Genomic DNA, 13,726 nt, shown 5'->3' on the forward strand with positions numbered 1-13,726 from the left:
GAAGTTGGTTTGGGACAAGAGGGAGGCCTATACCAAACATAAAAAACAAGGGATTGAGGAGATGTTTGGTCGTTACTTAGATTGCAGGAAGAACCTTAAGAGGGAAATTAGAAAGGCAAAAAGAAGGTATGAGGTGTCCATAGCTAATAAGGCGAAGGTGAATCCTAAGGGTTTTTACAGATAGGTGAATATTAAAAGGAGGGTTAAGGATAGAATAGGTCCACTGGATGATGGGACCAGTGAACTATGTCAGGAACTGTATGAGACAGGAGAATTATTGAACAATTTTTTCTCATCCATATTCACGAGGGAAAGGGACATTGGGCAATATGAGATAAGAGAGGCAAAGGGCTTAGTTATGGAAAGGATAGGGATTAGTAAAGCGAGAGTTTTGGAGCTTCTAGGGTCAGTAAAAGTGGCTAAGTCTCCTGGTCCTGATGGGATTTTTCCCAGGACTTTAAGGGGGGTCAGGGAACAAATAGCGGGGGCACTGACAGTGATTTTTCAAAGATCACTGGAGGAGGGGGTGGTACCACAGGATTGGAGGATTGGAAATGTTGTTCCATTGTTCAAAAAAGGCAGTAGGTGTAAACCAAGTAATTATCGGCCAGTAAGTTTGAATTTGGTGGTGGGGAAGGTTACGGATAGTATATACACATATCTGGATAGACAGGGATTGATTAGGGGCACCCAGCATGGGTTTGTAAAAGGAAAGTCAAGTTTGACGAATCTTGTTGAGTTTTTTGAGGAAGTGACAGAAAAAGTGGATGAAGGTAAAGCGGTGGATGTGATCTATTTGGATTTTAGTAAGGCTTTTGATAAGGTTCCGCATGGAAGGTTAATAAGAAAGGTTTAGTCTCTAGGAATTTGAGGAGATTGTGACATGGGTTCAGAGGTGGCTGGGAGATAGACAGCAGAGAGTCATGGTGGACAAATGTATGTCAGGTTGGAAGCCTGTGACAAACAGGGTGCCTCAGGGATTGGTGCTGGGTCCCTTGAGAGGAGGATGTGGTTAACTGGGTAAGCAAATATGTGGATGATACGAAAATAGGGGGAGTGGTGGATAGTGAGGTAGATTTTCTTGGATTACAGAAGGATTTGGTTTGTTTGGAAGAGTGGACTGAAAGATGGCAGATGGAATTCAATGGAGATAAGTGTGAGGTGTTGCATTTCGGTAAAAATAACCAGAATAGGACATATGCAGTTAAGGGGAGGGCAATGAGGCACGCAGAGGAGCAAAGGGACCTGGGGGTTATGGTACAGAGTTCACTGAAGGTGGATTCCCATGTAGACAGGGTGGTTAAGAAGGCATGCTGGCCTTCATAAATCATAGTGTAGAGTATAGGAGCTGGGAGGTGATGCTGCAGCTGTTTAAGGCAATGGTGAGGCCAGGTTTGGAGTATTGTGTTCAGTTCTGGTCTCCACATTATCGAAAGGATTTAGATAAGGTGGAGAGGGTGCAGAGAAGGTTTACAAGGATGTTGGCTGGCTTACAGCATCTGGATTACAGGGAGAGATTAAGGAGACTGGGACTTTATTCACTGGAACGTAGACGACTGAGAGGGGACTTGATAAAGAGGTATTTAAAATTATGAAAGGAATAGATAGACGAGACATAAACAGACTCTTTCCCCTGAGGGCAGGGGAGGTTGGAACAAGAGGCCATGAGTTAAGGGTAAGGGGGCAATACTTTAGGAGAAATATTAGAGGTGGCTTTTTCACTCAGCGAGTGGTGGCAGAACGGAACGATCTTCCGAATGAGATAGTTGCGTCAGGGTCCCTTCTGTCGTTTAAGAAAAGGATGGATGTGTACGTGGGGGTGAGGGGGTTGGAGGTGGTTATTGGCGGAGAGCAGGAGGGTTGAGCCAGTGGAGTCATTCTAGTGAACTGGTGCAGACTCAAAGGCCTGTTTCTGCTCCGTAAATGGTAATAATGAGAAGCAAAATTGCATTCTTTTGGAAAAAAAATTACATACATGTAAGGGATACTGGATTTGAGGAGTCAAGCAAGTGCTCATTAGAAATGAAGTATTATGGGTTAACTTCAGGTGAAGGGATGCTGGAATGTGAGGAGTCAACCAAGTGCTAATTAGAAATGAAGTATTATGGGTTAAATCAGGGTGAAGGGATGCTGGAATGGGAGGAAGGGTTATAAAAGTATAATAAAATAAGGATCTTCAAAACAGGATAGCAAGTAAATAGCTTTACCAAGTCTTGGGGATTGATTAATGAGTAAAGAACAAAGACATGATATTTCCTGGCTAACAAGTTTGCAGGAAGGCACATAAACTGATAAGAAGTTAGAATCCACGTGGGCAGAATTACTTAATGCTAAACCAATCCAGGAGGCAGAAGAATGTTGGGGGGAAGGTATCTCTGTACTGAAATGAAATGTATAAAAGTTGGGTCAGCCTCAGTATCTGTGTGTATTCCCAGGGTAAGGGGAAGCACCCAACTTTGAATTGTTGTAATAGTAGAATAAAAGGTATTTGTTCTCAATTTTTGTCTCGAGCAAATTCTGTGAAGGTACTTCTGTTTTTCACATACAGTTTAAGGAATCAGGTTGAAAATTTTTATAGTATTTGGAAAGCATCTATGGATTTTAGGGATGATGTTCTGTCCACCTTTCTTCTTTTCTTTGGCTTGGCTTCGCGGACGAAGATTTATGGAGGGGGTAAATGTCCACGTCAGCTGCAGGCTCGTTTGTGGCTGACAAGTCCGATGCGGGACAGGCAGACACGGTTGCAGCGGTTGCAGAGGAAAATTGGTGGGTTGGGGTTGGGTGTTAGGTTTTTCCTCTGTCTTTTGTCAGTGAGGTGGGCTCTGCGGTCTTCTTCAAAGGAGGTTGCTGCCTGCCAAACTGTGAGGCGCCAAGATGCACGGTTTGAGGCGAGATCAGCCCACTGGCGGTGGTCAATGGGGCAGGCACCAAGAGATTTCTTTAGGCAGTCCTTGTACCTCTTCTTTGGTGCACCTCTGTCTCGGTGACCAGTGGAGAGCTCGCCATATAACACGATCTTGGGAAGGCGATGGTCCTCCATTCTGGAGACATAACCCACCCAGCGCAGCTGGATCTTCAGCAGCGTGGACTCGATGCTGTCAGCCTCTGCCATCTCGAGTACTTCGATGTTAGGGATGAAGTTGCTCCAATGAATGTTGAGGATGGAGCGGAGACAACGCTGGTGGAAGCGTTCTAGGAGCCGTAGGTGGTGCCGGTAGAGGACCCATGATTCGGAGCCGAACAGGAGTGTGGGTATGACAACGGCTCTGTATACGCTTATCTTTGTGAGGTTTTTCAGTTGGTTGTTTTTCCAGACTCTTTTGTGTAGTCTTCCAAAGGCGCTATTTGCCTTGGCGAGTCTGTTGTCTATCTCATTGTCGATCCTTGCATCTGATGAAATGGTGCAGCCGAGATAGGTAAACTGGTTGACCGTTTTGAGTTTTGTGTGCCCGATGGAGATGTGGGGGGGCTGGTAGTCATGGTGGGGAGCTGGCTGATGGAGGACCTCAGTTTTCTTCAGGCTGACTTCCAGGCCAAACATTATTATATATTGTATATTAAATGGTAGGTGTTTCTTTTTTCACTTTTGGGTGAGGGGGGGGATGGGGAGAAGACTATAAAAGTATTTGTTTGGTCCCATTGCCCATAGAGATTCACCACAGACACGACCTTCCCTTGACTTCCGGTGCCCAGCTGTGACTGGGGCCGCGCCTGCGGGGCGAAGGCCGGATTGCTCTCACTTCCGCCCCTCTCCGCACCTGCTCCAATCAGCGGCCAGCAACGGCAGCGCGGCTGGCTCACGTGATAGCAAAGGCGGGAAGCTCGAGTCGAGGCCAGCGCTCGAACCTCGGGGGGGTCCGGCTCCGGCTGCAGGTAAGCGTGGCCACGTTGTTTTTCTCTCTCTCTCTCTCTCTCTCCAGCCCCGTTAGAGACGGGGGGATTCATACGGGGTGGGGTGGGGTGGGGGGGGGGGGGAAGAGCGCTGGCACGGGAGGGGGGAATAATAAAAGAGGTTGACCTTCTCCGCTCGTTGCCGCCGCGTTGTCCATCATGGCGACCCTTTTGTCCGTGGGCAGCGAGACAGCGCGCAGGCGCAGTGCGGCTCCGACTGACTGACAGGTGACGCCAGACTGACAGGTGACGCGCGGACGGTGCAGGGAAAGGATCCAGGCTCAGAATTTGTCCTCAACGTGACCCAGTGCCTTGTTTTGCAGCAGATGGATATAAACCATCTGACAAAATCAATAAAAATAGTGCAAGAATTTAAAAAGACAGAATACAATAATCACGTGTGTGGATGGATATTGCACACATTCCTTTTTTTTGGAAGACTTTATTTAAAATTTTATAACATGAATACAATAAAGAATTACATTTAAAGAAAAATAGAAAAAAAATTTAAAAAGTTATGATTACAATATTACATCAGAAAACTACACAAAATAACCCCCCCCCCCGTTAATTGTAACACAATATTAATAGTCTAACTTAAAATTAGTCCAACCCTCGCCCCCCCCAAAATAAAGAGTTAATAAAATTGACAATATTATATATGGAAAAAAAAATACCCACTTACAAAAAAAAGAGATAAAACTTAACCTAAAAAAAATTCTAGCAACAAAAAATTGTCAATACTAAAATATCTCGCTTAAACATATATTTAAATCAAACTTAAATGCATATAATTAGCAAACGGAGTCTACTTTAACTTATAAAAAGACATCCTGAATTGAAAAAGATATCCTTTCCATAGTCAAACAAAATTTCATCTCCAAATACCACTTATCTAAAGTTAGTCTATTTCTATCTTTCCAAGTAAGTGCTATACATTTCTTAGCCACAACTAAAGCTAAATAAATAAATGAAATCTGATAATCCTCTAAACTTAAATCGATTAATGATTGCATGTTCCATAATAAAAATATATCGGGATCTAATACGAGATGGATATTATATAAACTGTTAAAAACAGATTGAATACCTTTCCAAAACTGTTGCAATCGATCACAAAGCCAAACAGTATGCAAAAAAGTATTGGCCGTCTGATCACATCGAAAACAAGAATCCAACTTACTAAGACCAAATTTTTTAAATTTCTCCGGCGTTAAATATAGCTGATGAATAAAATTATAATTAATCATTGCTAGTCTAGCATTAATTAATTTCCGAATACTATTCTGACAAATTTCCATCCAAGCTTCTTCAGCTATTTTATGTCCTAAATCTTTTTCCCATTTCAACTTATCTTTATCCCAGTCTTTTTTACTATCAATTTCTTGTAAAATACAATACAAATCAGATATATATCCCTTTTTTGGTATTGAAAGTACATATTCTTCAAAACTAGATTCAGGCAATAAAATCATATGTCGACCACATAACTGTTTTACAAAAGATCTTAATTGATAATATACAAATATAGAATTTGCACTAATACCATATTTCCTTTGTAATTCGTCAAAGGAACAAAAACAACCCTCAGAAAAACAATCAGATAAATTTTTTATTCCCTTCTTTTCCCATTGTTTCAAAGTGGCATTGGAGACCGTAAAAGGAACAAGTTGATTATTATATAATGGCAATCTTCCAGAATATATATTTTTAAGTCTCAATTTTTTAAGTTTACTTGACAATAAATTCAATAAATGTTTCAATATTGGCACATCGTAAGTTCGTAGTAAATTTTTATTCCATCGAAACCAAAACTCATGAGGAAATATTGCTAAAATAACTGCCATTTCTATCTTTACCCAACTAGGGTCATCCATATTCATTAATGCACTAAGAAATTTAAATTGAGCTGCTTCGTAATAATGCTGAAAATTCGGTAATTTTAAACCTCCAAATTGAAAATCCCACATCAATTTTCTCATTGCTACTCTCGGAAATTTTCCCTTCCATAAGAACTCTCTAATCGCTTAAAAAGTCCTTAAAAAAACTTTTTTTTTTAAAAATAAGGAATTGATTGAAACAGATATTGTATTCTAGGAAAAATATTCATTTTTATGGTATTAATCCTCCCTGGTAAACCCAAAGGTAGATCCCTCCACCTAATCAAATCTAATTTAATCCTTTTTATTAAAGGAAAATAATTAATTGAATATAATTCTTGAAATTCCGAATTAACATTGATTCCTAAATATTTAATTTGTGTGGTCCACTTCAAATTTGTAATATTTTTATATACTGAATAATCACCTTTACAAATTGGTAAAATTTCACTTTTAGCCCAATTTACTTTGTAACCAGATAATTGGCCATAAATTTCTAAACATTCTTGAATTGCAGGTAAAGAAATATCCGGATCCACCAAATATAATAAAACACCATCTGCAAATAAATTAATCTTGTATTCCTCATTCAGAACTCTCATACCTTTAACATTTTCATTTTGACGTATTAATTGTGCTAAAGGTTCAATAACTATAGCAAATAAAGCAGGTGACAACGGACATCCTTGTCTAGTAGATCTTGTCAAACTAAAAGATTCTGAAATTTGGCCATTAACAGCAATTCTAGCCTTCGGGCTAGATATTGCACACGTTCCTGATATTCCAAATTGTAGGATCGTATTTGGAAATGAAATCCTGAAATGAGTTCACAGCTTCAATTACCTTGGATCATGGGGAACATCTGATGGCAAATGCAAAATCGACATTAAAGCAAGATCAGAAATGGAAAGATAGAAATGAGAAACATCCTAACGTCCAAGAAAATCCGCCTTTGAACTCTCTCAGCTGCTACATTCTGCCTATATTGATGTATGGCTGCAAGTCATGGTCCAACAACACAAATGCAATGGGGGAAAAAAGAATCGAGGCAGCAGGGATGAGGTTTCTCAGAAGAATGCCGCGCCTATTATATACAAACGAAGTTCTACAAAGAACAAAAAGAAAATGTACATTTCTTAAAAGAATCACAAAACTGCAACTCAAATTCTTTGGAAGTGTGCAGAACAGGTTAATGAGAATGTTAATAAGACTGATGGGGCTTGAATTACAAGGAGAGGATGGATGGGTTGGGAATTTTTTCTCTGGAACATCCATAAACCAGTGGTTCTCAACCTTTTTCTTTCCACTCACAGACCACCTTTAGTAATCCATCCCTATGCCGTCTGTGCTCTTTGATTAGTAAGGGATTGCTTAAGGTGGTCTATGAGAGGGAAGGGAAGGGAAGTCACTTCTCTCGAGCCAGTTGTTACTGAAATATTTTGCTTGAGAAATATTGTCATTGGCCCATTTCCTTAGGAGTTATAAAACTGTGCACATAATGAGTCAATGAGGTGCAATTAAAACAGTGGCTTTCAAACTTTTTCTTTCCACTCACCTACCACCTTGAGCAATCCCTTACTAATCACAGAGCACTGATGACATAGGGAATACTTAAAGTGCGATGAGAGTGGAAAGAAAAAGGTTGAGAACCACTGCCAAAACCATTGCAAAGTTGCATGGCAATTTAAAGAATGCTTGTAAAAATAAAAGGAAATGCAAATCCACCAGAATCACAAATTACATAATTATTATTCCCATTAAAGGTTATGAAAGTAATTCAAAAATGAGCCCCAAAGATTAGAAAGAATTTAATTTAAAACACTTATTTAACATATTTTCTCCAAATTTAAATATGTAACCAGTAGGCGGGATAGCATCTTCCATCTGATCAAAATAACTTGTCTTGCAATGAGAATGAAGGCTAATACATGAAATTGAGATGAAGACAATTTCACTACCTTCTGTTCACCCATCCAAAACAAGGCTATTAACAGATCTGGTGTTGTTTCTATTCATGATTTTTGATAAAGTACGGAAAACCTCCTCCCAATATTTGACGAGGGTTGGACAAGACCAGAACATATGAATTAGTGAACTGTCCTCATTCTTGTATCTGTTACAAAGAGAGCTGGTATTAGAATAAATACGAGCTAATTTAACAACATATAGGTTCTATGCCCAACTTTAAATTGTCGTAATGAGTGACGGGCACATAGAGATGATGCATTAATCATCTTCAACATGGAACTCCAAGAATCTTCAGAAATTGAAATATGGATGTCCTGCTCCCATGTCGTTTTAATTTTGTCAAATGAGGTTTGCCTTCATTTCAACAAAGCATCATATACAACAAATAATAACCTGCTCTGTGATGGTTGTAGATTGTAAATTGTTTCTATCAAATTCATAACAGGAGCCTGCGAAGGTTTGATTGTTGAGAATGGAGAAAGTCCCTAATTTGCATATATCTACAAAAAATGAGAATTTGGTACGTAAGAACATAAAAAGATAAGAAATAGGAGCAGGAGTCGAGCATCCGGCCCGTCGAGCCTACTCTGCCTTTCAGTAAGATCGTTGACTCTACTTCACCCACCTGCCTTTTCCCCATATCCCTTAATTCCTTTTTTATGTAAAAATCTATCCAACTGAACCTTAAATATGTTTAATGAAGTAGCCTCATTTGCTTCCTTGAGCAGAGAATGCCACAAATTCACTACTCTGGGGAAAAAAACAGTTTTTTCTCATCTCCGTCTTAAATCTACTACCCTGAATCTTAGGCTGTGTCACCTAGTTCTGATCTCACCCACCAGTGAAAACAAATTTCCTGCTTCTATCTTATCTATCCCTTTCATAATTTTATATGTTTCTATAAGATCTCCTCATTCTTCTGAATTTGAGTGAGTCTAATCCCAGATGATTTAGTCACTCTTAATAGGTCAACCCTCTCATCTCCGGGATCAACCTGGTGAACCTCCTCTGGACTGCCTACAAGGCCAGTATATCCTTTCTCAAGTATGGAGACCAGAACTGCAGACAGTGCTCCAGGTTCAGCCTCACCAGTACCTTGTATAGTTGCAGTGTGATCTCCCTGCTCCTGAATTCAATTCCTCTAGCGAAGAAGGCCAACATTTCATTTGCCTTCATAATAACCTGTTGGATCTGCAACCCAACTTTTTGTGATTCGTGCTCAAGCCCTCCCAAGCCCTTCTGCATAACCACATGCTGCAGTTTTTCATCATTTAAATAATCTGCTCTTCTATTTTTCCTACCAAAGTGGTTAATGTGACAGAGTATATAGATATGTTTTTGGGAGATAAATTGGGAAAGGTCTGTTAGAGTAGGTCACATACAAACACTTTAAAACAGATCTTATTTAAAATACTGGAGCTCTACTCATGCTAGACATGTTGGGGCCTCACAGCCTTTGCAAGAACTTTGGAGAGTGCCCAAGAGACTTCACTAATGGATTGTTGTTTACAAAAAGGCAACAGATGAAAGATCTTGTTGGAGCTGCAGATTGTCTGGAGCTGTTCTAAGAGGGTCATGTGCTTTTTCAAGCAGAGAGTCAAATAGGCTTTCTTTCAGAGAGAGAGAGAGAGCGAGAGAGAGAGAGAGAGAGATCAGTTCTACAGTGTTACATTCAGCAACAGCAGCTGGGACTGGAACAGGACAAGCTGACAAGCTTGTGGAAAACCCCATTGCACAGAAACTGCCAAAAGGTCTGCATCACCAGTTTGTATTGACAAATATTGGAAACTTGAACAAAACCCCCATGAATTTCAACAGAATAGACAATAGAACAGTGAAATGGAACATTGTTAAAACTGTGCAAGTCAGATGTGCAGACCATGAAAGAACCAGGTTTACAGTGGTGTATCGTGCATGGCCGACGGGACAAAGTTAAGACCCATGGTAATCTTCAAATGCAAAATTAAACCAAAAATAAAATTCTCTGCAGGTATTTTTGTACATTTTCATGAAAAAGGATGGATGGATGGATGGATGAAAATGGTGTAAAACTATGGATAAACAATGCGTGGAACAGGTGGCAGGCGGTTTGCACAAAGAACGGAGTTTGTTGGTCTGGGATATGTTTCGTAGTCACTTAATTGAGAACACTAAAAGTAGATTATCATTACATAACAAACCCTGGGTGGTTTGATGTCTATATTGTAACCTCAATATCTGAACAAGCCATTCAAAGACCATGTGCGAGAGGAATGGATATCAAGTACACAAAAGGCGTTTACAAAAGGCGGGACAATGTGTGCTGCATCATTTGATGGGCTGGGTAACTTTGTGCTCAAGGCATGGGACAAAGTAGAGAGTTGTGGCGGCACACCACTAGGCAGGCGAACTGGCCCCACGTGGCAGGGCAGCCGGCCAAAATGGCGCCGTCGGGGGTTTCCCCTTCTTCTCAGCACAGGCCTCAGAAGTCAGCGCCCCCCAGCGCGATTCTCAGCCAGGTCAGGCTGGGAGTATGTCCAGCCCAGCAGCATGCAATAAATCAGTTCTGCTCACTGAGCTCAACCTGTCTGGTTGTGTGTTCTTTCAGTAACAGTGTAGCTGCCACTACAGTTGGTGACCCAGACTGTTCAAATGTTTTTGAATCCATCATGAATGAACCTGGGATCAGTGCTATAGCTGTCAAGCTGCCTGAATTCTGGGTTCAGGAGCCAGAGACCTGGTTCGGCCACGCGGAGGCTCAGTTTCACCTCCGTCAGATTTCATCTGACACGACCAAATTCTACCATGTGGTCGCTGCCCTAGACCAGGCCATAACCAAATGCATGTTGCACCTCGTTCAGCACCACCCGCCGAAGACAAATACGAGACCATCAAGCGAGTGCTCACCGGATCCCTCGGACTATCCAGGCACCAGAGTGCAGCTCGGATGCTGCACCTCAATGCCCTGGGGGACAGGTGTCTTGTGTGTGTGTGTGTGTGTGTGTGTGTGTGTGTGTGTGTGTGTGTGTGTGTGTGTGTGTGGAGCTGATGGACAAAATGCTCGCGCTCATGGGTGATCACACCAACTGCCCACTCTTCAAGCGCATTTTCCTCAACCATCTGTCTGAGGATATCCGGCCGTTACTGGCCCAAGAGAGCTTTACTGACCTGAGGAAGGTTGCTCAGAAGGCCCAAGAGCTATGGCTCGAGCGATTCCCAGAGGGCTCGGTGGTCCAGCAGGTCACAAGGCACAGGGATGACCACGCCAAGCCCGCCCCTAACTCTGCGGTAGAGCATTCAGTCCCTGCAGGGGCCACCAAGAGCATAACCAGGGGTACGGCATCTGCTCCAGGCCTCTGCTTCTACCACCAGTGCTGGGGAGCCAAGGCTTGGAAGTGTCGCCAGCCCTGCTCGTTCCAGGGAAATGAGCAGGCCGGCCGCTGTTAATGGCTGCGGCGAATGGCCAAGGACACAGCCTCCTCTACCTGCGGGACTCAGTCAGCATCTGGCGGTTCCTCGTCGACACTGGGGCCCAGATCAGTGTCCATGAACCAACCTCGAGGACCTCCCCTCCGTGCGGCCAACGTAACAGAGATCCGGACGTATGGAGACAAGACAGTTCACTTCCAGATCGGCCAATGAAAGTTCTCGTGGAGGTTCACCATCTTGTCCCTTCTGATCACCATTCTGGGTGCCGACTTTCTCCTCGCCCACGGGGTTCTGGTGGACATTCGGGGTAGGTGCCTGGTGGACGCCTGTACTTTCCAGGCCGTTCGCCTCAACGCCTCCCACGCAGAGCAGCTGCAGATGGCCACGATCAGCATGCCCAGAGACGAGTTCCAGCAGATCTTGGACGAGTTCCCGATACTCCTCAAGCCACAGTTCTCCGTTGCCTCGCCTCGCCACGGGGTGTTCCACCACATCCCCACCCAGGACCCACCGGTACACGCCAAGGAACGGCGGCTCCCGCCTGACATGGTCCAGGAGGCGAAGGAGGAGTTTTCGCATCTGTTGGAACTGGGGATCATTCGGTGGTCCGACAGCCCGTGGGCCTCACCGTTCCACCTGGTCCCAAAAGCCTCCAGTGGCTGGCGCCCCTGCAGAGACTATTGATGGCTAAATGAGGCGACAGTTCCTGACCATTACCCCATCTCTCACATCCAGGACTTTATGGCCAACCTGCATGGTGCAAGGGTTTTCTCCAAGGTTGACCTGGTGCGCGGGTATCACCAAATCCCGGTGCACCCTGAGGACATAACCAAGATGGCCATCATCACCCCCTTTGGCTTGTTCGAATTCCTTCGCATGCCTTCGGGCCTTGTCTTCATTTACTTAGACAACATCCTTGTTGCCAGCAGGGATCGGGCGCAACACAAGGCCCACCTGCGCACCCTCTTCTCCTGGCTGGCCAACTTTGGCCTCACCATTAACTCAGCCAGTGCCAGTTTGGGAAAGAGTCCATGCAGTTCCTGGGGTATCAAGGAGTTCCCACATCCGGACAATCTCAAGGGGCTCCAAGAGCTTGCGGGTATGGTCAACTTCTACAACCGATTCATCCCGGGAGCTGCACGCGTCATCCAGCTGCTATTCGCCCTCATCTCAGCCAAGCGCAAGACGCTCACCTGGACCCCAGAGGCCTGCAGTGCATTCGAGGCCGCCAAGGACGCCCTCGCGAAGGCTACCATGCTCGCCCACCCGCACACCGACCTGCATATGGTGCTCTCCATCAATGCCTCTGCCACAGCCATCGGTGCCGTCCTGGAGCAGCAGGTGAACGGACAATAGAAGCCGCTGGCATTCTTCAGCCGGCTTCTCTGTCCACCAGAGTGCACATATAGTGCTTTTGACTGTGAGTTACTGGGCATGTACCTGACGATACAGCATTTCCACTATTTCTTGGAGGGGAAGACTTTTACCATCTTCACTGACCACAAATCCCCTCACCCAGGTACTTGCAATTGCGAAGGACCCCTGGTCCGCCTGCCAGCAGCATCACCTCTCCTTCATGTCAGAGTTTACCACCGACATTCGGCACAAGGCGGGGAAGGACAACGTGGTTGCTGATGCACTCTTGCGACTGGCCATCTGCGCGCTGACGCCCGGCCTCAATTTTGACCAGCTCGCCCAGGACCAGAAGTCCAACGAGGAGACACGAGCCTTCAGGACTGCCATCGTGGGCCTGCGACATTCGGCACAAGTGGGGAAGGACAACATGGTCGTCGATGCATTCTCACGACCGGCCATCTGTGCGCTGATGCCTGGCCTCAACTTCGACCAGCTTGCCCAGGTCGAGGAGATGCGAGCCTTCAGGATTGCCATCACGGGCCTGTGGTTCCGAGACCTCCCAACTCCGAATGGCGGAAGCACCGTCCTGTGTGATGTCTCCATGGGCACCCCGCGGCCAGTGGTTCCCCAGCAGTGGCGCAGGCAACTCTTCCATCACATCCATGACCTTTTGCACCCATCCATCAGGTCCATGGTCTGGATGGTGGCAGAGCGGTTCATCTGGCACGGGGTGCAGAAGCAGATCGCGGGCTGGGCCAGAACATGCCCCATTGCCAAATGTCCAAAGTACATAGGCACACCAGGGCGCCTGTGCAAGAGTTCGAAGCAACCGTTACCTCTTCACGGCGGTGGACCACACCACTCGTTGGTGTCCGATGCCGGACACCTCCACGGACTCCTGCTCCTGAGCGCTGTTGCACGTTTGGGTCACCCGGTTCAGCGATCTGAATCACTTCACCAGTGATCGGGGCACCCAATTCACCTCTTCGCTCTGGGCACAGCTAGCAACAGGTTGGGGATCGAGCTACACCGCACCACGGCCTATCACCCGCAGGCCAATGGGCTGGTTGAGCGTCTGCACCACCACCTTAAGTCGGCACTTATGGACTGCCTCACTGGTCCCGACTGGGTGGACGGACTGCCTTGGGTGCTCCTGGGCGTCAGCTCCACGGCCAAGGAGGATCTGCAGGCGTCATCAGCTTAGTTGGTCTATGGTGTACTGC

General features: G+C 44.9%; 1 protein-coding gene across 3 annotated transcripts in view; it reads left to right on the top strand.

Annotated features, from left to right (window-relative positions):
• Positions 1-3,791: 3,791 nt before the first annotated feature.
• recql4 (RecQ helicase-like 4) overlaps positions 3,792-13,726 on the top strand; it is a 144,975-nt gene continuing 135,040 nt past the window's right edge. For all 3 annotated transcript variants that reach the window (XM_069914975.1, XM_069914976.1, XM_069914977.1), the window contains exon 1: positions 3,792-3,873. The gene's annotated coding sequence lies outside the window, so the exon portion shown is untranslated. The remainder of the gene's footprint in view (positions 3,874-13,726) is intronic.

The sequence above is a fragment of the Narcine bancroftii genome, chromosome 1, assembly GCF_036971445.1.
Source record: "Narcine bancroftii isolate sNarBan1 chromosome 1, sNarBan1.hap1, whole genome shotgun sequence".
Classification (NCBI taxonomy): Eukaryota; Metazoa; Chordata; class Chondrichthyes; order Torpediniformes; family Narcinidae; genus Narcine; species Narcine bancroftii.